General features: G+C 37.2%; 1 protein-coding gene across 1 annotated transcript in view; it reads right to left on the bottom strand.

Annotated features, from left to right (window-relative positions):
• The window catches only part of LOC150108079 (dynein axonemal heavy chain 3-like), a 1,881,116-nt gene that overhangs the window by 1,516,772 nt on the left and 337,128 nt on the right, over positions 1-27,216 (bottom strand). The window lies entirely within an intron of this gene.

Here is a 27,216-nt window from a genome sequence, read left to right as displayed (position 1 = left end):
TAGAGCAGTTTACAAATTTAGAAACTAAATCACAGGAATAATATTATCATCATTATTAACATCTGACCACAGAGTCAAAGAACTTATTGCAGAAGGTCTATACTCTCTTTCTCTCTTATGCAAAAAGATCAAACTGTGCCTGGACATTACTGAACTGAACTGGAATATACTTGACATTAAATAAAATACCAAATTTATTATCACCAAGTGGTAAATAATCACAGAGAATATTAATTGATGTTTAGCCTCTGAAAATGATTAAGTAGTATATTTTTTAAGTTCCATGTGCATGAATGAAATTTTTCTGTTGAATAATTTAAGCAAATGATTCTTGACAAGAAAAAGCTATTCTTATTTTGATCCTTAACATAAGTGGAATAAATTATAACACTTTGCATATGAAGTATCTTCCCAATCAGGCTCTGAAGGAATACTAGAATATGTTCAAAAGGAGGTATACATTACTGTCATAATTTGATGTGAAGTTAACGGTCATATAAATAAACCAGTCATAAAGATACATGGCTCACTTTTTTTTTTCTTTTTTTTCTCACACATGGGTAGAGGATAAAAACAAGAATATAATTTCTTTTTGAGAATAATTTACTTTCTGACCCAGTAAAAGAACTCACTACAATGATTTCATAATTTATTTAACTTCATTAGAAATCATTTTTCTTACCTTCAATGCCAAATTTGCTGGCTGTTTATAAGAAAAGAAAAAAGAATCATTAATTTTAACTATAAAAAAATTAAATTTATGGAATACTGGATTATAATAAACTGCAATTAAAAAAAAATAATAAAATAAAATTATACAACTATTTACAAATCCTATTATGCCACCCAACCTTCCATGATGGGAGATTTTGAAATATGAAACATTATTTCTGGAAACTATATAGAAATATTAAAAAATTTTAATATTTCTATATAGTTTAATATATTATCTACATTAAATTACATTCTATATTACCTATCCTTTAACATGGTGATTCCCAAAGTATAGCCCACAACCCAGTATTGATCCTTGGAAAAAAAATTGCTGCTTTTCTGAAAATGTAATAATTCAAATATATCAGTATTATATCCAGGTCTCCATGGAGTCTGAACACTCATTGTATGAGGTCAAATACTCCCAGACCACAATAACTATTGTATCATGCCTTGAAGAAATGTAGCATTAGAGAATTCACCACCAACTCTAGCAATGCATTCCATTCATACACTATTTGTCATGCAAAATATCTTCTTTTCACCTTTATACTTTCATAACCTGAAAACTGTGGAAACTGCTTTCATAAGCAGTTTCCACAGTGACCTTCATTCTCTCATTGCCTATTACCCTGTGCAATAATTCTCCTGTATCTATTTGACAGTTCCTCTCACCATCTTATACATTGTCTGATCAAAAATATCCAGACACCACTTCTTAGTAGTGGATATGGTATACAAAGGAAGCAAAGAGTCGTACAATCTTCATAGACAAACATCAGCAGTAAAATGAGTCATACTAAAGAGCTCAGTGACATTCAACATGGCATTATTATAGGATGCCAACTTTGCAGCAACTCAGTTCAGGAAATTTCTGCCCTGCTACAGCTACTTCAGTCAACTGCAATTGATGTTATTGTGAAGTGTAAAGCCATAAAATCAACAACAAGATAAGTGAGTCCTACAGCACATAAAAAATTGCCTGTCCTAGGTTGAAGTACTTGCTACCAAGTTCAGAATTGCCTCTGCAATCAATGCAAGCACCATAACTATTCATTGGGAGTTGAAGAACATGGGTTTCCATGGTCATACAGCTACACACAAACTTTATATTACAAAGGCAATGCCAAGCATCAGGCAGAGGTATATAAAGCTCACCACCATTGGATTCTGAAGCAGTGGAAACACATGCTCTCAGGAGTAATGAACATACTTTATCATTTGGAGTCAAATGGATGAGTATGGGTTTGGAAGATGCCAGGAGGATGCTACCTACTTGAATATGTTGCACAAACTGTGAACTTTAGTGGAGGAGGAGGAATCATGGCCCGCAGCTGTTTATCATTGTTTGGGCTGGGTCTCCTAGTTCCAGTGATGGGAAAATCTTAATGCTACAGCCTATAATGACATTCTAAACAATTCTGTGATTCCAACTTTATGATAATAATTCAGTGAAGGTCTTTCATGTATCTATGACCATCAATGACACAACAATGACCATCCACAAAGCAAGGTCTGTGGAGGAATGGTTTGATGAGATGGATGTTGAAAAACTTGACCGGCCTGCACAATGCCCTAATATCAACCCCCCATTGCAAGCCAGGCTGAATCATCCAAAATCAGTGACCAACTATATATTTAGTTTAATCCTTTATCCAAGTGTAAGCAAACAAAGTTTGCACCTGAAGTATTATCTTCAGGACTGGGGCAACTCGCGACAAAGGTGGACTAAGTTCTCATCAGTTTCCCTAGTATCCCATAATGCAAAGCATATCTCCTTGTGGACATGTATACTGATATGCATTATGGGAAGGGGTCGCTATCCAGACCAGTTTCGACCTTTATTGAGGTCTCTTCAGTGGGAGCCAGACCAAGAGGTGATATCAAGGTTGAAGCAATGCAGAACTCATATTTCCATATGTCAGTTGCCAAAAGGTGTCATCACCAGTGGCATGCCAGTAGTGTCCGGGGCCTGTATGCAAAACTTTAGTTGCCACCCCTATATCCCTATAAAAACGTATCAGTGAGTAAAAATAAAATACGAAATATATTCTTTGGCTCCTTTATTATCCTGGCACCTGTGTGCGTTGCACACTAGGCCGGCATGCCCCTGGTCATCACACCTTATTATTAAATTACTCTAGATTAGAGAAAGATGTTGGAAGTTTTTTCCTACTTGGTTAGACTATAAATTATACATTTAGTTTAATCCTAAGGAAAGTGATGAGAACTTAGTTTGAACTGAGTTGCCCCAGTCCTGAAGATACTTCAGGCGCAAACATTGTTTGCTTACACTTACCTTTGCCACGAGTTGCCCCAGTCCTGAAGATAAGTCAGGTTTGTTTGCTTACACTTGGATAAAGGATTAAACTAAATATATAATTTATAGGCTAACCAAATGGAAAAAAAGTTCCAACATCTTTCTCTAATCCAGAGTAATTTAATAATAAGGTGTGACACCTTTTGGTAACTGGCATATGGAAATATGAATTCTGCATCACTTCAACCTTGGTATCACCTCTGGATCTGGCTCTCACTGACAAAACCCCTAAGGATCAAAACCGGTTGGAAGCTTGGGTGATGGATGCCAATGAAGTTATAACCGAGGCTCGGCTGTTGCTGTTACCCAGGTAGAGGGGTAATGGATGGCAATGCTGTAGCCCATGAAGTTAACTGAGGCATGGCTGTTACTGTTACCCCCCTCAGATGAAATATGAACAGTTCTACTCGGGGGTCTTGGTAGAGCCAAATGCTGAGATTTCACCTCAGTGACAGGGTTAGCCTTACTGAGGGGAACAACGCTGAGTTTTGATTTTTCGGGTCGCTCACTTGAAAAGGTAACCCTGCACTTAATACAGAGAAACCAGTCTGGGTAGTGACCCTTCCCATAATGCATAGCAGTATACGTGTCCATAAGGAGATGTGCTTTGCATTATGGGATACTAAGGAAAGTGATGAGAACTTAGTCCACCTTTGCCATGAGTTTCCCCAGTCCTGAAGATACTTCAGGTGCAAACTTTCTTTGCTTACTCTTGGATAAAGGATTAAACTAAATATACAATTTATAATTAGTGACCAACCTCAATACTCTTCTGAAGAATGGAAGAGAATTACTGTAGCAATATTATTATTATTAGTAGTAGTAGTAGTATTATCTGAGATCTCCAGGGGAGTCAAGGACTCATCGAGAGAGGTTATAAATCACCCAAACCAGCTATCATACCTTCCCTTAAATTCATTCACACTAGATGCACTCACTACCCCTAAAGGAAAACTATCCACTCACTCACTGCTCTATGGGAGAAAAACCTAGCTCTCTTACCCCTTTCTTGACAACAAATAAATTTAACTTCCATGGATGCCCCTGTGTTCTTTCTCCACCTTCCATATAACACACATTCAAAAGTTTATAGAGTCTGCAATCCACATACTCACAATCTGTCCTCATAATCTAAATCCCATAATCTGGATAGTATCTTTGAAACTCTTATTTACACCCTTTCCACAGCTTCTTTATCCCCTTGGAACTTGGGAGACCAAATCTGCACACAATAATCCAGGTATGGTCTTATCAAAGCCTTATAAAGAGGCAAAATGACTTCCTTATCCTTATATGTCAAGGTTCGCTTCAGCATAGAAATTATCTTCTGAGTTATATTTGCAACTTTTGCTATGTGACCTTTGAACTTTAAATTCCTATCCATCAATATGCCAAAATCCATTGCCTCTTCAGTTTCTAGTAGAATAACCCTGCTAATATATGCTGCTGGAACTCTAATCATGCCAAAGTGCATAACATTACACTTACTAACATTAAATTGACAACTATTTTTGTTTGTCCAAATTTCCAGCATATTCAAATCATTTTCTAAGTGATGAATATCAGTAGCATCCCTGAACGCCCTGCCTATCTTTGCATTATTGGCAAGCAATTGCACATCTGATGTTAGATCCTGCATGATGTCATTAATGTATAGATTGAACAATAATAGCCTAAGGACTGAACCCTGAGGTACACAACTGGTCACCTTAAATTTGTCAGATTCACACCCACTGTATATCAATATTTGATATTTGTCTGTCAACCAATCCCTGATCCAAGTCAAGAATTTATATTGTAATCCCGTATTCTAAGTTTATGCAACAGCCTTTCGTGTGGTATCCTATCAAATGCCTTAGAAAAATATCCAACATTATCAAATTGTATCCATTCCCTTTATCCAACTCGGCCATATCACATTGTTATAAAATATGAGCAAATTGCTAAAACATGACCTTCCTTTAGTAAACTCATGCTATCCCTTGCAGAGTATAGCATGTTTGTCTACCCATTTCTGTATGCGAGTTCTTACCAACTTTCACACCAGAGATACTGATAGGTCAGTAATTAAACACATAAGGTTTTGCACCACCCTTGTATGATGGAATTATCATACAAGGGTGGTGCATTCCTTTGGTATCGTTGGAGTATTTCATCCGGGAGAAGTAGGTTTTAATACTAGAGGAACAAGGCAGGATCGAGGTTCAGAGGTGCAAGGAGAGTGTCTTCCAAATACTGAGTACTCTGGATGTCAGTAAAGCTGTGGGACTGAATGGTATCCACAAGTGTTGAGAGAATGTCCTAAAGAACTGACAGCTCTGCTGAGATTGATTATCAATGAAAGTCTCGCTATGGGAAAGGTATCCAAAGATAGAAGGAAGGTAAGATAGTGCCATTGCATAAGGGCGGTAGTGTCTAATTATAGGCCAGTTTGTGTTTCATCAGGTAAGATCCTGGAGAAATTAGTGAGGTACAACATATAGCATTGGGCAGATGAGAGTAATGTTATCTGCGAGAGTCAACGTGGATTTGGTAAGGGGTGATCTTTCTTGAGTAATATGATTGCCTTTTATAATAAAGTGAAAAGAGCTGTTGATGAGGGGAAAGGCATATAGTGCCATTTTTTTGGATTTTGCAAAAGCATTTGACAGAGTGCCACATGATAAGCAGATATTTAAGTGGCATCACATGAGATTAGATGTCAGGTTAGTGAACTGGATTCAGGACTGGCTATTTGATAGGTATTAGAGAGTTGTGTATGGGGGAAGGACAATATCAAGGAGGAAGAAGGTTACAAGTAGGGGGTCCACAGTGCTCAGTACTAGGACCTCTATCGTTTCACCTTTATATCAATAACATTGTCAGTGGGTTGCAGGGAGAATATTTAGTTGTTTGCAGATGATGTGAAGCTGGGAAGTTATTAGTAATAGTGCAGATGTGGCAGCTCTGCAAGAGGATTTGAATAAACTATATAGATGGACAAATAAATGGGGTATTGGTTTAATGCAGCAAAATGTAAAGTCTTGAAGTTGGGGATACATCAATGGGAGGCTGCATACTTGCTTGGAGGAGCTGTACTGGAGAAAGTAGGGAAGACAAGAGATCTGTGGGTAATGATTGATAGAAACCTGAAATTCAGGGAACATATTGCAAAGTTGGTGAAGGTAACTCAGAGGAATGCTGCAATAGTGAGAAGGACGCTGATCTGCAGAGATATTGTATAAGACCCTGATCAAACCACACTTAGACTATTGTTCTCAAATTTTGTCCCCAGGATTTGAAGGGGATAAATTAACTGTCGAAAGGATACAGAGGAGGATAACAATTAGTTCTGAAATTCCATATCTCTCCAGAATTTCAGAACCAATTTCAAGAATTCTGAAGAAATACGATCTTACAGCTACTTATATTCCTATCAATAAAATATCCACCTATTTCCCATCGTCTAAAGATATATGCTCTACTATGTCTCTTCCTGGTGTATACCTAGCTCCATGTGACTGCCATCTTTCTTACTTTGGACAAACCGGATGCTCTATAGAAAAAAGAATACAAGAACATCAATCTTATATTCTTCACAACAAATCTGATAAGTCTGGATTAGTACAACACGGAACAGAGACAAACCACAACATTCTCTGGTCTAAAACTCGCCTTCTACACAGATGCTGATATAAATTTGAATGCCTATTCAAAGAGAGTACTGAGGCCTTACTTCAATGCCCTAACTTGAACCGAAATGACTGCATATCCTTGTCAAAAATATGGGAAAGTCTGATCCAAATAACACATTAATATATATATATATTTTTTTTTTTTTTTTTGTAGTAACCTCTAGATACTACATCTATCTAATGATATCTTTAATAAGATTTTATAAATTAAGTTTTTTGTATGACATTGTGAACTTATACATGTAATTTGCACTTTTATGTTTACATTTCGTCAGTGAAATGATATCATGATTAGCAATGTAACATCATGCGGCTCGTTCTAATTTTAAATGATCAACTGTTTGTATTCTACCTTGTAAAAGACTGTTTCCTGTCAAGCCACTGATGGTTTGTTATTTTCAAACTGAGATATCTGGCAATATATTGAATAATCTTCTTGTGCAAACATGTTGATAATTCTTAATTTCATGTCACAAGTTTCTCTAAAAAACAGCTAAAATCCTTTTGGATTGCCTTTAGCGTGCATGGCCAATTTTGTTTCATGCTCCGATTTAGCTTTCTTCACAATACTTGTTACTTTTCTGGCCTGAGCTTTATATATTTCATAATTCCTCTCGCTCTTATTCTCACAATACTCTTTCCATATCATCTTTTTTGTGGATCACTTCTTTAATAAGGTTGCACATCCATTTCACTTCCAACCTATTAATTTTTCAAACACTAGGGATACATTCAGATACCGCCTCATTTAAGCTTTTTCAAAGAATTTCAAGTATAACAAACTCTAGCAGAAAGCTTTCCCAGAAGACTGAAGTAATAGCAACAAAGGGTGGACCAACTTCATACTATTGCCTTTCATATTAAAGTGAGAGTTGGGATGAGCAGATTCTGGATATTTTTGATCAGACAGTGTATCAATATTTCCTCATACTCCACATAATAATGTGTAGTATGAGGAGAGATTATACATTATTGTATAATATACAATATACATTATTGGGATAATAATAATTATTATTATCCCAAGACCCCCATGGAGTCAAAGACTCATCTAGGAGGTCCTTTTATCATACACACAGCTTATCATACTGTGCTTTAAACACATTCAAATTATCTGCAGACACCACACTCTCAAGCAAGGCATTCCAATCATTCACAACTCTGCATGCAAAAACCTGCTTCTCATGCTCACATCCTCCTTATACAGCTTCCAGAGATGTCCTCTTTTTCTCCCCTGATCTCCCACCGTTTGCTGTAAAACCTCTCCAACATTGTTCCTAGAACAACCCCTTACTAACTTGTAGGTCTCTATCATATCACCCCTCTTCCTCCTATCCACTAGACTCTGTAAATTGCATCTTCTCAACCTTTCCTCATATTCGACATTACAGAGATCAGAAAGAAACTACCTTAGTAACTCATCTCTGCACCTTTTTCAACATCTCTTCATCCTTTTGGAAACCAAGTGACCAAATCTGTGTACACTAGTCCACTAGACTCTGTAAATTGCATCTTCTCAACCTTTCCTCATATTCGACATTACAGAGATCAGAAAGAAACTACCTTAGTAACTCATCTCTGCACCTTTTTCAACATCTCTTCATCCTTTTGGAAACCAAGTGACCAAATCTGTGTACACTAGTCCATGTTTGGCCTAATCAAAGTCTTATACAATGGAAAAAGAATCTCCTAACTTCTACAAGTCAGTGTCCTCTGCATCATTCCCAGAATTCTTTGTGTTGTCCTCACAATTTTGGCAAAGTGTCCCCTAAATTTCAGATCCATATCCACTATCACTCCAATATCTCTTATTTCATCCACCTCCAACAATATATCTCCATGAAGCATAAATTCTCTATCCCATTTTTGTTTTCCAAATTTTAAAACGTTACATTTTGCAATATTGAACTTGCATCTCCATTCCCGTACCCATTCATTCAATTTATTCAAGTCTTGTAAGGCAACAACATCTTCTCTACTCTTCATAGTTCATCCCAACTTTGCATCGGCTACAAACAACTGAATATCCCCATCCAAATCTTCAGCATTATCATAAACATGCAGGTTAAACATCAATGGCCCTAAAAACACCTCTGAAGCACACCACTAGTGACTTTCCTCTTTCTGGATATTGTTCCCCCCATACACAACTTGCTGAAACCTATCAGATAGCCAGTCTCCTAACAATGCCCTAATCTAATATCCAACCCCATATGCTCTAGTTTGACTATCAACTTATCATGTGGTAATCTATCAAAAGCCTTTGCAAAATCTAAGCATACTACTGTGTATCCCTCTCCTCTGTCTAAGGAAGCTGTTACCTTATTGTAATAAGTAAGTATATTACTAAAACATGACCTCCTTAGCAAATTCATGCTGTCCATCAGAGATAATTCCATTTTTGTCAACCCACTTCTGGATCCTTGTTCTCACCAGCTTCTCCAACAATTTAACCACAACACCTGACACACAGATAGGCCTATAAATTTGATGCCTGAGTTCTATCACATCCCTTATGAAGTGGCACAATCTTGCCCTCCTTCCACTACTTTGGAACTCGACCCAGTGTAAGACTCATATTAAGCAAATATATCAAGGCAGATGCCAACTACCTGGCACATTCCTTCAGAATACGTGGTGATATATTATGAAGTCCCACAGCCTTATTAACATCAAGTTTGCTCAATTCCTTCATACTCATCTTGCTCACACTGACTTTCTACAGTCAGTCTCTCTCTCCTTCCCCATCATTAACTGCTCTCTCCAGCTCATGAAGTCACATTCACAAGAATGAAAGACTTTTATGAATTGCTCATTAAGTATCTCCACTCTATGTTCTGCAGTAGTTGTCCTTATACGATTTTCTCCAATTAATGTCATCTTTCCTTTTTTTTTTTTTTTTTTGCTGGCTACATATCAAAAGAACTCTCTAGAATTTTTTTACTTCACTTTTGCTACCCTTACCAACCAAATAACCCTCTTTGCCTGGTCTAGTCTTTGTAATCCTCATGGAATTGTTATTACCACTTCTCTTATGCTGCTTCCATAATGCCTTTTTTCTCTGTACTGCATGATAATCTCTTCATTCATCCATTTCACACCTACCTTATTTAACCTTCTGACCCTTCGAATATATTTAGACATTGCTTCTATTACTAGATAGTTCTTGAATATCCCCAAGCTGCATTGATCTCTTTTCCAACTAACTCCTCATTCCATGCTACACCTACAAGCTGTCTCTTGAGCAGTTGATATATCACCAGCCTTGTAGTTCTGCATATACCCTTTACTCACAGTGGTCCTCACACTGCCATATATGAAATACCAAACTCTAGCAGAAAGCTTTCCCAGAAAACTGAAGTTATAGCAACAAATTGTGTACCAACTTCATTCTATTGCTTTTCATATTAAAGTGAGAGTTGGGATGAGCAGATTCTGGATATGTTTAATCAGATAGTGTATCAATCTCTCCTCATACTCCACATTCCAGAGTCGTGAGGGGGGGGTCTCATTATTTAGATTATTATTACACGATGCAATCTATAGACTCAGTGAGCGAGGCCCTAAACATTATGCCAAATGCTAACTAATGTTTGCACAATATCTGGCATACTTCCCTTTGAATTCATTCACTGACATGGCACCCATAACAGAATCTGCAAACTATTCCACCTAGTTATTTGACTTTGCACTGCTTCTTACTGTCCATATAACAATGTGATCATATACATCCACAGAATGCAGCCTGATCAGATCTTATGGATTACAGTCACTTATAAATATGGCACATGAGCTGTTGAAAAAGAATATCAAGCTATAAATGATAAAAAATAAAATTAAACAATTTAAGTATATAATAATTGTTTACTCAAGTTTAATAATGTTCACACACATATACAGAAAATATATATACCTTTTAAGTCTATCTAACTCCCACTTAGTTCATCCAAAGGAATCTGGGTATGCAGTTTGATGCTACTTCCCTTAAATAATACTTATTAATTTCCCATGTACTACTGACATTCTTCTCTTGTAGCTTCTTATGCCACAATGATGCTCCAAGCTGCCTTATGAGTAAGTATGGCTTTGCAGTTGCACATATGAGTATATCCTCTTCTTAGCTGATAATTACATATTTAACCCCCCCCCCCCAGAACAGTGATTGTGAACCTATGGCACGTGTGTCACTGACACACTTGAAGGTTTCAGGTAACATGCCTTGGATGTTGAAAAATATTGGTATTCTGATGAGAAAACTGCGATAAATCGTGTAAGATCACTCTCAGTTAAGGTGAAGGTAGGCTTCGGTTCATTGAAAGAATTATATTTTGTAGTTAGCCTATTTCTATTTTATTTTGTAGTCAGCTTTGTTGTGTCGGAGAAAAATGATGAGTCACTTTTTTTTCCCACCCAACATTAAGTTATCTCAGAAGGAGTGGATAAGGACATGCTTATGCCTCCGGATGGGAAATTTACCGACTAATGTCCCAAGAACATTTAAATATCCAAGTGTGTAAGCTCTGAACAATGTTAAAATAGCCCATGAGTTTAATAGAGAATAGTTGTAAATGAATTAGAATATAAAATCATGTGTAAATTGCCAAGTAAATATGTATAAGTTAGAGCATGTTTTAAGCCATGTAAAAACAGTCCATGACCACGGCGTCCAATCGGCAGTTACCGTATGCGTGACGACACCGCCAAGTGAGGGAGCTGTTTTGAGGTATAAAGGTTTCAGCGGGGATTCGAATTGCTCTCTTGTCTCCGGGTTTCGTCGACACCTAGTTTCCTGTCGGAGAGCTGTGTAGAGCTTGCCGCCACGTGTAGCAAGAATCCCCCCTTGCTATGTATGCTATGAGGGCCAAGGCTGCAACTACAATGTATTCAGATCCATAAGAAGAAAGAGCCACTGATGAGATCAACGTCAGTGTTCAAATCTGTGTATGAGTGTTTTTGGTTCGTATGGAAACAAAGGAATAGCAAAGCTGCCATCAGTGAATATACTGTAAGCAGACCAGAATATCCAGTTCAAGGCAAGAACGGTAAGCGTAAGATTTTCTTATGTTAAATGTTGGATTAAAGTAACCGTGGAGTAAGGAAGCAGAAGTTAAGGAAACATGCTACTTCCGTGTAGTGCTATAAGAACAGTCTGCAATTTGGACACTTTTGTCTGCGGTTGAGAAGAAAGCATATTAGGCTCCAGGCGAACAGGAGGTCAAGGTCCGAAATGTTTGTGTAATTCAAGAACAGTAATGTTATATTGTCAGAACATAATTAAATGTTAGCTAAAATTTTGGAGGGAGGATTAAGTAAGAATAAGAAGTATTACCCTAGAGAAGTTCATGTCAGAAATATTGAGTTGTCTTGTGTATCTATGCAATATAATATTAGGATAATATTAGGTAATCATGTGTGATAATATTAGGTAACTTAGTTGTAAGAGTCTGAGAGTAGATGTACGTATAGAAGTGAGAAATTTATGTCAAGTAAGGGACTATAATATAGAAGTTTTGTATGTGATTAATTAAGTAAAGGGAACCCAGACTCTTTTAGGATTAAGGATTTGATTAACATGTATACTTGTCTTTGTGCCATAATAAATGTGTTTCTTTATATACAATCAAATGAGTTTGTCATGCTTTCTGCGGATTGAGCTACCGTTTGAAAACTTACGTACCGTGCATTAAGGGGGAAGCCAATAGTGATATAAGAATCGGGACCACGACTGCATGCCTCATGATCCCTACATTTTCTTTAAGTACTCTTGGATATTGTATCAGAGTTTAGTTGCCGGTTGGCGCAGTCTTTAATCAATACAAATTTGTCGGCAAACGAATATCTGATATTAAGTGATACAAATAAATTAATGTTAACTGTAAAGTTAAAGTAAAGACAGTTAGAGATATAACAATAAGGCAGTCACATAGTCACACAGACCACAGATGACATAAAAGTAGTATATAACAGCTTGTTTCTATTTTATTCTGTAACTAGCCTATAAGTTTACATTTTCTTTCTTAATCATTATAATTTCTGCATAGTCATATAATATTATAAAAACTTATCAAAATTATTATCAATATTATATTATATGACACAAACTTATAAATACGTGCTTTATATAATATAAACTTAAAGTTTTCATTTGACTTCTGTGTGAAATTCGTTCATGCATGCATTCCAAGTCTCTCGACTGAGTAATACAAATTCTAAACATATTTAAAACCACTTTAACAGAAAATATAATTCACAGCATTAAATACTGAATTTATCTGAGTAAATAATGAAAACATTTTTATAGTTGCAATAAATTCAGTAAATTTTGTTAACTAATGCAAATAGTAACAACTTACAATGACATTGCAACAAAACCTATTAAGTAGCTGCTATTTAGTAGCATGATAGAGAGTAAAACGTAACAAGGTTGCTACGAATGTACCGGTAATAAATCTGGCAACCCTGCTGAAAGAAATATTGGTAGTCTTGCATGGTCTGCCACTTAAGTAATTTGAGTTACTGGTGTATAATTCATTTCCAGTAATTGTTAGTTCTTATTAATTATTACTGCTTAATTACCGCTGTATATAATTGTGCTCTTTTTTAATTTCTGAACCCTTTTACAATGGCAGCTAGCACTAATAAAAAACTAAAATTATTACAGAAAGGAAGTGGAAGAAATTTCCAAGATGCCTGGACTGAACAATATGGTGTTATTGATAGAGGCGAAAAAGTTCTCTGTAAATTGTATGGTGACCTATCTGTGAGTAGAACTTGGAATGTAAGAAGACATTTTGAAACTAAGCACAAATGACTCCTAGAAAAAACTTTGAAGAACGTAAAGAATACATATCGCAACATCTAAAACTTGCAGAATCACAATCAGGGACTTTAATTAAATTTGTTTCAGGACCTTCAAATTTAGTAGCCGCAAGAATTTCACATACTATTGTTGAACATGGGAAACCACTTAGTGATGGCGATTATATTAAAGAAGCTTTCGTAAAGTGTGCACCATTTTTATTTGAGGACTTTCATAATAAGGAAGCTATTGTAAAGCGCATGAAAGAGTTACCATTAAGTAGGAATACTATTAAAGGCAGAGTTATATCAATGAATGCTAGTGTAGAAAATCAAATACAACAAGACTTGAACTCATGCATTGTTTTTCCATTTGTTTCGAAGAAACTACAGATATTACGTCATCAGCTCGATTGGCTATTATTACAAGGTATGTTCACGGTGATTCTATGCACGAGGAATTGATAAAATTAGAAAATTTACCTCAAAACATGACAGGTAAAGACATATGCGACTGTGTTGTTAAAGTTTTCCGTGAGAAACAGATAGATTTATTGAAAATATTTTCGATTACAACTGATGGTGCGCCTAATATGGTTGCCATAATGTTGGTTTTATCAAACGATTTACAGAATAATATGTTGGTCATCCCCTGGTTTGTTTCTATTGTATTATACATCAGGAGACACTGTGTGCGAAATCAGGCTTAAAGAATTTGGATGATGTGATGAGAACTGTGACAAAAGTAACTAATTTTATTGCTGCCAGGGCTTTAAACAAACGAAAATTTAATTCACTTTTAAGCGAAGTTGAATCAGTGTACAATGGTCTATTAACGTACAATAATATTCGATAATTAAGTCGTGGCCAAGTACTTGAACAGTTTGTTGAATGTTTAAATTAAATAAAATTATATTTAAATATGAAGGGCATGGAGCACGAATTTTCTCAGTTGAACAATTCTGCTTGGCTCAGTAAGCTGATGTTTTTCACAGATTTTTCATTGCACTTGAATGAACTTAATATACAATTGCAAGGTTTCAGAAAATCTGTCGATGTTATGTTTGGCACTATCAAGAGCTTTGAGAATAAACTCAAAATATTTCAATGTGATTTAGAAAGTAACAATTTTAAGTATTTCCCAAGAATGAATTTTTTTTTTAAACAAAACCAGCCCCAAAAATCATGAATAACATGTCAACCAATCTATCGAAGTTCTAAAGTCAGTAACTGAGCAGTTTTCTTCTAGATTTGAGCAATTTCAAATGTTGGAACAAACAATCCAATTCATAAAGTATCCTGATGAAACAGAATTCATGGATCTTATATTAGATGGCTTTGAGTGGTTGGATTTAAAAGATCTAGAAATGCAACTAGCCAACTTCCAGTGTAATCCTATCTGGAAAAGAAAGTTTATTGCTCTTAGAAATGAATTAGAAGAACTTGAGCGGGAACGTCTGCATGATACCATGTGTAAAAATTCAGACTGTGAAATTCTAAGCATGTGGAATAGCCTTCCCGAAGACTTTCATGCTCTTAAAATCTTTGCTAAAGCTCTTCTAACAATTTTCTCTTCTACATACTCTTGTGAAACTCTGTTTTCTGCCTTAAATAATATCAAATCGAAAGGGAAAAATAAATTGAGCAATGATTTGAGCGTTGCCTGTGTAGCATTAAAATGTACACACTATAGCCCTTCTATAAAGCAACTTCCTACCAGTACTTAGCAACAGAAAAGTCATTAAATGTAATGTAAGTTTGTAATTTCACTTTATTAAATTAATTGTATAATATGAATTCATAGATTTTATATCAATGTCCTATTAAATAAATAGCCTAATATGATATGTATAAGTCACCATCTATGATTATGTAGTTAAATTTATAATGCATGTATGCAAGTTGCACATCAACAAAGTCAATATTTAAAAAAAAAAGATGTTTGACACACCTGGGTAAAAAGGTTCGCCATCACTGCCTTAATCAAATGCTATTTTAGGTAATTATTCCTTGATAACTGTATACATTCCATTTCCATTTAAACATGTACCCAACCCTCCCTCCAATCTGTGTCCTCATATTCGTCTATAATAATTCCTCAGCCTGCACACACACACACACACACACACACACACACACACACACACAGTGATAATCTGATGCGTAGCATCTACATCTGTCTATTCACCTCCCACTCCAGTCTATAGCAGCAACCAATAACAGACTTCATACTATTAGCCTGTATGTCACATCAGATATCCTCAAGTGAACTTTTATGCTAGTGAATGAGGTCTCCCTCATTCACTAGCATAAAATCATTATGCAAAGGTAACTGTGACCCAAGGAAATTGAAATGCATGTATACAAATGCCAGAAGTATCAGAAATAAAAAAGAAGAGTTTTTGACGCTGGTTACCTCAACTAGGTGAAATATTATCAGCACCAGGGATACTTGTCTGATGGAAGATGATATTATTATTATTATTATTAAGAGATACCTCCAGGGAGTCAGGGACTCGTCGTACCAGATGTCATACTTGTCCTTGAATTTAATAACACTGCTTGCACATACACAACATCCATAGACAATCAACTTAAATCTCGCACTACTCTATGAGAGAAATATCTAGATCTCACTCTTCCCCTTCCATTCTTGGCGACATTCATTCTCAACTTACAAGGATATTCTCTCATCCTTTCCACACTCTCCATAAAATGAAAAATTCCATCAACAGAAATCCTGTATTACCCTTTCAGAAGTTTGCAAGTCTCAATCATATCATCCTTCTTTTCTCCCATTTGCTAGTGTCTGGAGTCTACATAATTCTCATTCTATCTTCATAATCAGTATTTCACAATTCTGATATCATTTTTAAGCTTCTTTGCACTGTATCGGAATCACAACAGAAACCAGAAGACCAGACCTGCACACAATAGTCCAAGTGAGGTATTATCAAGTCCTTATAAAGAGGCAAAATGACTTCCTTATTTTTACATATCAAGGTTCATTTCAGGATTGCAATTATCCTCTGAGTTGTATTTGCAATCTTTGCTGTATGGCCACTAAACTTCAACTTCCTATCTACTAACACTCCAAGATCCCTAGCCTGATCCCATGACCACAATTCCAGTCTATTCAAATCATTCTGCAAGTACTGCATAACAGATGCATTCTTGATTATTTTGCATCCTTAGTACTTAGCTGTATGTTGCCTTTCAAATCCCTCCCAATGTCATTATTGTATAAATTGAATAATAATCGACCAAAGACTGATTCTTGTGTTACACCAGTGGTTACCTTAAATCTTAGACTCACATCCTCCATATATTATTATTATTATTCAGCCCTCCATCAAGTCAAAAGACTCATCGTGGAAGGACTATCCTAGAAAATACAAGGTTTATCATACAAATTCCTTGAACTCATTGACCGTTAGTGCTCTGTCCAATTTATTGTTCAACCACCCTGCATGCAAAGAAACCACTCCTCACCTGCTCACTCACAACTTCCTTTCGTAACTTCCAGGGATGGCCACTTGTCCTTGTTCCTTCCCTCTGTTCCACCAAGCAAAAAAAACTCCCCAGTGTCAAATTTCAAATCTTGGTGACCAAATTTGAGAACAATAGTCCAAACATGGCCTGATCATGGCTTTATACAATGGAATGACAATCATTTTATCTCTGCAGGTCAGCATCCTTCTCAGTATTGCAACAATCCTCTGGGTTATCTTCACCACCTTTGCAATATGTTCCATGAATTTCAGGTTTCTATTAATCATCAATCCTAGATCCCTTGCCTCACCTACCTCCTCCAGTAAAGTTCCTCTGACAGAGTATGCAACCTCCTATCAATGAATCCCAAACTTCAAGACTACATTTTGCTGCATTAAACTGACATCCCCATTCACTTTCCCATCAACCCAGTTTATTGAAATCCTCTTGCAAGGTTACCAAACCTGCACTATTACTAATACTCCTTCCCAGCTTTACATGATCTACAAACAACTAAATATCTCCCTGCAATCCAGTGACAATGTCATTGATATAAAAGTGAAACAATAGAGGTCCCAGTACTGAGCACTGTGGACCCCACTTGTGACCTTCTTCCTCCTTGATATTGCCCCCTCCCCCATACACAACTCTCTGATACCTAATAAATAGCCAATCCTAAATCCAGTTCACTAATCTGACATATAAACTCATGTGATGCAACTTAAATATCAGCTTATTATGTGATACCCTGAAAAAAAAAAAAACAGTAGAATATTCCTTTCCCTTAACAACCAATCGTGTCACTTTATTATAAAAGGTCAATCATATTGCTAAAGCAAGAGCACCGATTAACAAATCCATGCTGACTCTCACAAATAACATTACTCTCATCTGTGCAAAGCTGGATATAGTCCCTCACTAATTTCTCCAAGATTTTAACAACTACTTGTCTATAATTTGACACTTACAGTCTGCTACCACCCTTATGCAATGGCACTATCCTACCTTTCTTCCACTCGTTGGGTACTTTTCTCTTGGCCAGAATTTCATTGAAAAGCCAGGTAAACAAAGCTGGCAGTTCTTTAGCACATTCTCTCAAAACCTGTGGTGAAATTCCATCCAGTCGCTCTCCATTATTTGAAACATTCCCCTCTCGCACTTCTAAACCTTGACCCTGCCCTATCCCTCTAGTATTAAAACCTACTTCTCCAGGATGAAACACCCCAAAAAAATATTAATTGAACAACTCCACTATGACCTTGGCACCAGTCACTCTATTCCCATTTTAATCTGACAATGTCATTCTTCAACAATCATTTCTCCACCTACTGGTCACATTGCTAAAAAATTCCTTACAATTTTCTTTGGATCTCAGAGCCGATCTCTCATCACATTCCAGTTTTGCTTTCCTTACCATACTAGTCACTCACCTGGCCGGAATCTTATATTCTTCATGCATCTGCTCTCCACCCCTCTCCTTATATCTCTTCCATAACTTCTTTTTAACCTGCTGTTCCTGTTTAATATTGTTTATCATCCACTTAGCACTAATTTGTATCCTCTTCTTCAGTCATGGTATATAGCTTAGTATTGCTTCTAATAAATATTCCTTCACAATTTTCCAAGCACTAATGATATCTCACCCATCTAGTTCCTCTCTCCGTGGGTCTTCCCCAAGTTGATATCTAAGACTATTATAATCTTGTAATATAACCAGCAGGCCTGGTTGGCCAAGTCATTAGCATATCTGTTCTCCAACCAAAAGGCTGCGGGTTCGAATCCAGCCATGGGTATGGATGTTTGTGATTGTCTGTGAAAATACTAATGGTGGTGATGGAAAGCAGATGGCATTGGTATAGAGGATGTAGTTCGTTGTAGTTGGTGGACTGAGTGAAGAGCAGGTGCCCTGCCTTGATGAGTCTTTGTACTCCTTGGATGTGTCACATAATAATAATAACCTGCCTTATAATTCACATACATTACTTTCTCTTTGATACTCCTGCGTGGCTATTCATCTTGCAAGTCAAAACTACATGGTCACTTTCTCCAACTGGGAGCAGAGATGCCATCTCAGTGATTATCACCTCTTCTGATGCTATGACCAAATTCAAAACTCTTGAACCTTGTGTTCCTTCTACCACCTATTGCCTTAGACATTTATCCCTCAAGATTTCTAGAAATTCCATTCCCTTATTACTACATGCAGTTTCCTCTTCATAATTATACTGCTGTAGTTAAAATCTCCAATAACCATCATTCTTCTTGCACTTGGCAAGCTCAACTGCCTAAACATCTCATGCTCTTCACCCTCTATGCTCCCTGGCTTGTAGCAACACCCCACTAAATATCCTGCTTGCCAACCTCTACCTCACAACATATGCTTTCAAAATGATTGGTGTGACTGCCATCCGAATCCTCCACTCTGAGAGGACATGAGTCATCGCTTAACATAACATAAGCAGTACTCCACCACCGCATTTTCACTTTACATAAGGAATATTCCACCACCGCGTTTTTCCTTCCTATCCTTTTGAAAAATGCTGTGTACCCTGCTACTTCTATTCCTGTTATTATATTATCTTCCGTCAACCATGTCTCAGACATCCCAATAATCTTTGGATTGGCTAATGCTATCAGCACCACCAATTCATCTCCTTTATTCTAGATATTCCTGGCGTTATTATAAAGAATAAAAATGCCAATGTTTCTATACCTATCATTATCCCCTCCAGACTTCACTAGATTCAGCATTATCTGATGTATTTCCCCTTCTCTCAAGCACTTATTCCCACAAGAGACCATTCCTGATACCATCCACCCTGATAATTCTAGTTTCCCTGCACTGACATGCTGATTCTTTCAGAGAACAGTAATCTCTCCAGGTGCCTATGTCCTTCCTCATTCAAATGCAAGTGGTCTCTTGCTTAGAGTTCCTTTTTATCCTCAAATGCCTCATAAGCATCCACAGACTCCATGCCTCTCTTTTGACACATTCTTGTTATCATACCATGCATTATTAATGCTCTTCTCTTCAGATCTTTATTATCATACCTGGGCACACACACTATTTTCCCTCTCTGAATCTTCTTCCGTCCAACCTCAAGCATGAAACTCAGATCTTTTGCCACCCGATTCACATTACCTCTGAGGTCATTCGTGCCGACAACACAATCATCTCATCCACCCTTTCTCCCTTCTTAATTGCCATGGCTACATTTTCTATCGTTCCTTCAGGCATGCACTTCTCAGGAATTCTATCTTGCACATCACAGATCATCGAGTTTCCATACATCACACTTCTTACCACTCTGTTTCTTCCTTGCTCACTTGCATCCCTCACTCTCTCCTTTTACCCTTTCTTTCTTCTTTTTCCTACTTATCTGCTATCCTGGCATCTCTCTATCCCTGCTTCCAGCACCCTCTTGCATTTTTTCATTCCCGCTCTCCTGCTGTTTCTATTCTCTCCTGTTCTATCATTCCCATAACTCTGTCTCCCTCCTACTCTAATTCGCTTTGCATTCATCACTTCCATTTGCTTAATCTGTTCTTTCATGCTTCTCAACTCATTCCTGAGACATTCCACCTCCTCTTTCAGTACATCTATCTCTGTGTCTGCAAGCTACCTACTCCTGCTCACCATTCATCCTCTTAACTAAGACCATCTCCAAAAACTTCAAAAATGATTCAAACTTTCCACACTCCCCCACTTATATTGTTTATTTTACATTCAGCTCACTATCCTCACCCTATATCACATTTTACACCTTATATCACATTTTGAGATCTGTTAGTCAGCCATCTTATCCATGCCAATATTTTATAATCCAATCTCATATCCTCCAATTTATGCAACAGTCTTCCATGCTGTATTCTGTCAAACGTTTTAGTAAAATCCAAAAGTATCATGGTGTATCCAATCCCCTTGTCTACACCAATGGTAACATTATTATAGAATGTGAACAAGTTGCTCAAACACAATCTTCCCTTAGTAAACCCATGCTTTTCATTGCAAAGTACAAATTCCCTGTCAACTCATTTCTGAATGACAGTCCTAACCAACTTTTCCAAAATCTTCATCACCACTCCTGAGAACTGATAGGCCAATAGTTGGATACACCTGTCTTTGCACCACGTTTGTGCAATGGGATTACCATACATTCTTCTACTCTTATAGAATCTTCCCTGTTCTGGGACTTGAATTATGTAGCCTGGTGAAAGGAACAGCCAGTTCAGCTCAGCTGAACACTCTTCTATCATTCATGCTGATATCCCATCAGTCCCTATTGCTGAATTCTTATCCAGTTTGTGAAACAGCTATAGTATCTCCTCCTCATACATCTGAGTTTCTCCTTCATCCAGTGAAAGAGTAGCAGTGAGCTCAATGTTGCACATACCAAGTTGATAGCTTTTAGTAAAATGCATGCTAATCAGTGGAACAACTTCTTCTGCATTCAGTAGTTATTCTACATATTCGTTCTTTGTTTTACTTGCAGCATAACAATAGAATTGTTTGCCATTGTCTTTAGCTTGCAGTGCCAATTTCTCTTCATACTCAAACTTACAACAGTTGTGACTCTTCTGGTTTTCTGCTTATAATTTTCATAACAGACATCATCCTTTTGCCCATGGTATTCCTTCCACATCATCCTTTTCTTTAGAGTTTCTTGCTTGATAAGATTGCACATGCATTTCACTCCTACCCTATTTATTCTATAAAGACCTAGGACACATTCTGATATTATTATTATTGATTGGATTTTCATGGTATAGATGCGAACACAGATTGATAAGAAAATAACTATTTATTAACTTAAACGCTAATATTTTGCTGGTATTATATCCAGCATCTTCAGAGCATACAAACAAAGTTTGTTACAGTCGCGAGACAACCACAACTGGGTGTAACAGTGGGACTAGTATGAGTAATTGTAGGGTGCAATACAAAGACTAAAGTCCTAATTAGGTGTCATCTAAGTTCAAAAAAAAAAAAAACAGATTATTTAAATTAAGGGGATATTAAATCCCACATTGTTTTAAAACCGAATAAGAAACTCAAAGATTGGAATCAGAGAGTTTCTTGCCGAATATAGTATAGTAAACTATAAAGTATCGGCGATCACTAAGCGTCCACTAAATGCAAGTGACCCTAGCACATAGTGCAATACCGGAAATCTCGCAGCAAAGTCGGTAAAGTTCTGATCACTATTCTTAGGTATTTTCCATAATGTAAAAACACATTTCCTAGGAAATGTATGCTGTTATTACATTATGGTGGGGAGGTCACTACCCAGACCGGTTTCAGCCTTTTTTGAGGCTTCATCAGTGAGTAGCTAGACCAAGTTAATACCAAAGTGTATAGCGAAAAGAACTTATACTCTGCTATACGAGTTTCCAAACAGGTGCAACCATTAAGTTACTTAAATATAAAGAGCTAATAAGCTTCATTTTGGCCTCCCCACCATAATGTAATAACAGCATACATTTCCTAGGAAATGTGTTTTTACATTATGGAAAATACCTAAGAATAGTGATCAGAACTTTACCGACTTTGCTGCGAGATTTCCGGTATTGCACTACGTGCTAGGGTCACTTGCATTTAGCGGACGCTTAGTGACCGCCGATACTTTATAGTTTACTATACTATATTCGGCAAGAAACTCTCTGATTCCAATCTTTGAGTTTCTTATTCGGTTTTAAAACAATGTGGGATTTAATATCCCCTTAATTTAAATAATGTTTTTGTTGCCGAAATGAAGCTTATTAGCTCTTTATATTTAAGTAACTTAATGGTTGCACCTGTTTGGAAACTCGTATAGCAGAGTATAAGCTCTTTTCGCTATACACTTTGGTATTAACTTGGTCTAGCTACTCACTGATGAAGCCTCAAAAAAAGGCTGAAACCGGTCTGGGTAGTGACCTCCCCACCATAATGTAATAACAGCATACATTTCCTAGGAAATGTGTTTTTACATTATGGAAAACACCTAAGAATAGTGATCAGAACTTTACCGACTTTGCTGCGAGATTTCCGGTATTGCACTACGTGCTAGGGTCACTTGCATTTAGCAGACGCTTAGTGATCGCCGATACTTTATAGTTTACTATACTATATTCGGCAAGAAACTCTCTGATTCCAATCTTTGAGTTTCTTATTTGGTTTTAAAACAATGTGGGATTTAATATCCCCTTAATTTAAATAATGTTTTGGTTGCCGAAATGAAGCTTATTAGCTCTTTATATTTAAGTAAAAAAACAGATATTAATTTGGTCTTAGGATGACTGTCTCCCAAATCTTTGGTAGCTTTATACAGCCATACTTGTTGAGGTTTGGAGTATGTTTCAGGGCTTCTGTTGATTCCAGGAATAACCTTGATATTATTATTATTATTACACCCTCCATGGAATCAACAGACTCTTCGTGGGAGGTACATTCAACTGAACATATTTATTATATAAAATCTTAAAGTCATTAACACTCCTTGTATTAACAACACATTCTAGTAATGCATTCTATTCACTGACAATTCTCCATGTAAAAAATCTACTCCTCTTACCCTTCTTCACTCCACTTTTACTCTGATTTTTCCCCTCTCACCTTCTACTCTTTTTATAATCCCCTTTGGATTAATCCGATAAAATCCTCTCACTAACTTAAACATCTTTATCATATCACCTCTCTTCCTCCTATCCACCAAACTCTGCAATCCACATTTCTTCACCCTCTCTCCATAGCCAGCATTCCAAACTCCTGATATTGTCTTAGTCACCCGTCTCTAGACCCTCTCCAATGTCTCAAGGAGTGTCAACCATCACTCCCAAATCTCTAATCTCATCCACTTCCTGCAGTACGGCACCATCGATATAGCACACAGCCTTGTATTTCTGCACTCCAAGATGCAACACCTTGTACTTATTAATATTAAACTTACAACCCCATTCTTCTGTCCAAGTCTGAAGGGATTCAGCATCAGTAGTGCTACTTATTATTCTTCCCAACTTTGCATCAACAGCAAATAACTGAAGATCCCCAGTCAGTCCAGATGATATATCAATTAGAAACCAGTTAAACAGAAGGAGCCCAAGAACATAACCCTGGGTTGCCACTGGTTACCCTTCTTTTTTGAGACACTGCTCCATCATACACAACCTGCTGGTATATTTCCGAGATCCAATCTCTGATCCATCATGTAGTAATCTATCAAACGCTTTTGCAAAGTGTCTAAGAATATTACTGTATATGAATCTCCCTTATCTAACAAGCTGGTTAGATAAGGGAGATTCATATTGTCACCTTATCATAAAATGCAAGTAAATTACTGAAACAGGACCTACCCATTACAAACCCATGCTGACCATCATAAAGAATGCCATGTTCATCAACCCAATTCTGTATTCGTTCCTTACCAATCTCTCCAATACCTTGACCACAACTGCAGTTATACACACTGGCCTATAGTTGGAAACTTCTGTCTTAGAACCATACTTGTGGAATGATAATATTTTGCTTCTTTCCACTCCTTAGGAAACTTACCCACTGCAAAAGCTTTCATTAAATAAACAGGTCACGGGCATAACCAACTGTAGTGCACATTCCTTAAGCATACGTGGTGATATGTCATCCATTCCCACAGCCTTATTCACATCTAACCCAACCAACACTTGATACACCTCTGTATCATTTAAGTATTTTTTAAATGCATTCCGTGCACAGTCGATATTATTCTCATCCAGTAGCCAATACCATTGCGCTGGACCCAGTATACCCTTCAATTGGTCATAATTTTCTGCTTTGTAGTTCAGCTTGTAAACTTTTCTGAATGGAATATTCATAAACTTAGCCACTTCCCAACTGAGTACCACATGATCACTGTCACAATCCAGAGGCAAAGTAGTTACATGTTTAACTGAACCACCCACTGACACTATAATCAAATCTAACACCCCTTGACCTCAAATTCCTTCTGTCATGTGCTGCTTTAGGAAGTTGTCTTTGCAGCAGATCAATAAATTCAGTTTTATTCTTCTTATGAGATTTTGCTGCTCTCCAATCAATGTTTGGATAATTAATGTCTCCTATTAAGATTACTCTTTTTATGCCTATCATCTTTATTTGTTGATGCATTTCTTCATCACTAGCAACTGATCCACCAGGTCCGTAACAACACTTCATTATGTATTTGATCTTTTTAGATTCCACCTTACACTAGATAGCCTTCAAACTCACTGCCACATAAAAAACTGTTATTTATTACTATTACAATTATCCTGCCTATCCTTACATAAAATACCATACCTTTTATACTTGATACCAGTTAGTATGTCTGATTCTGATAGTCAGGTCTCACTTAAAAAAGGGGGAGAGTTTGTTGCCTTGATCAATAGGTCTCAACATATTGACCAAGGCAATAAACTGTCCAACAAACTAGCATTCGCGTACAGACATAATAAGCCACATGTTCTTTTGTATAGTCTTGTCTATAGTTTGGTGATACAGTTGGACAACTTGCAGAACTCTCTACTGCCTTATATATGCAGATATCTTTCACCCATTTGATAGAGGGATACAATGTAAGGAGTGTTGTATTTTCAAGGAGAACAGAAGAAATAGGTCAAAGTTGGGAAGGAATGCTGTTAATTTAAGTTCAGCTATCATCAGTAATGTCCATTTGGTTAGCCGAGTGGCTATGCGCTTCACAACCATATGCCTGTGAATGTCCTGGGTTCGATTCTCGTCACCGATGTGAGGATCTTTCTCAGACATAGCCAAGAGTTAGTTGGTCTTGGGCATGGACAGCAGGGTTTTTCTTCCCAGTTTATCTGTGGTTTTTCCTCCCACAAGCAGGCAAACTGGCCCCGTGAACATACACACACTTCTACAGACATAGGATACCTCCAGGAATAAGGAATAACCAATCTATTCTGTAGAATTTCGGTTCCAGATGCTTACACGGTAAAAAGTGTAGGTCTATGGGTGAGCGTAAATCAGGATAGGTTCATCAGTAATATCCCTCCTCCTGTTCTATTCACTTTATTCTCCTTGAAAATACAATATCTCCCTACATTCTATCCCTATACTATCTTCCATCAATCAAGTGTGCCTGATCGCGATAATTTTTATTCAAGTCAAGCTGAACAATGTCAGAAACTCTTTTGTTTTATTTCTGATGCTTCAAACCTTTGTGTGCATGCATTTCAAAATCTTCTTGGGCCTGCAATTACCTTTGCATAATGCACTGACCAATGCATCAATATTCATATTGTGTATATGAGGACAGACTGGAACATGTCTTCAAACTTAAAGGAACAGACAGAGGAGAGGAGGCATGACAGAAACATACAAGTTAGTAAGTGGTCTTACATTATAGACATAAGTGAGATTTTGCAGCTGATGGACAGCTTAACTTGGAATTACCTCTAAGAGTGCTAGGAATGTTGTCAGGAACAATATGAAGTCCAGATTTTTCTGTTGGTATGTAGTAAATCCCCCCCCCCAAGTCTTGCTATGCTGCCTCACCGTGGCAGGGGGGGGTGGCCCTGGGCGGGATGGGTGAAGCATGACGGGAGTATCATTACTCCTGGTAGGGCTTCCCAAGGCGTGAAGGCCATCCCACTATGCCCAGCTAAATGCTAGCAGGCGAAGACAGAAGAGGAGATTGGCACCATCTGTCTTAATTTACTGCCCATTAGACATTCATGGTGAAGGATTTAACACAGCACACCATATCGACTCGGACATCGCCCAGTTCAACAAGGTCCGCATTGTCATTTGGTAGCAGCTCCAGGGGTGGCATGAACTAAAAAGATATGAATGGACTGTTATGGGACTTTGTGAAATTCGATAGCCCAAAACAGGAGAGCTAACAACAGATGAAGGACATTTGCTTTTTTACTCTGGATGTGACTGCAGCGGAAAATAAGGTGTCGGGTTTTTCATACACAAATCATCAGAAAATTCTGTCATGGAATTCAACTCTATCAATAGCAGAATTGCTCTAGTCCACCTCAGAGGAAAACCACTCAATATCACCATCATACAGGTCTATGCCCCAACCACAGATCATGAAGACTCCGAAATAAAGGAGTTTTATGGTCAACTTAATGCAACAATCACCAGAGCAAATAGAAAAGATCTTTTGATTGTACAGGGCGATTGGAATGCCAAAATTGGAACAGACATCGGCAAGGATTATCTCCCATTTGTCGGACCATATGGTTATT

This window comes from Typopeltis vanoorti, chromosome 3, assembly GCF_054136105.1.
Source record: "Typopeltis vanoorti isolate ZY-2024b chromosome 3, IOZ_Tvanoo_1.0, whole genome shotgun sequence".
Classification (NCBI taxonomy): Eukaryota; Metazoa; Arthropoda; class Arachnida; order Uropygi; family Thelyphonidae; genus Typopeltis; species Typopeltis vanoorti.
The sequence above is the reverse complement of the archived record's forward strand: the minus strand, read 5'-3'. Positions and strand labels throughout refer to the sequence as shown.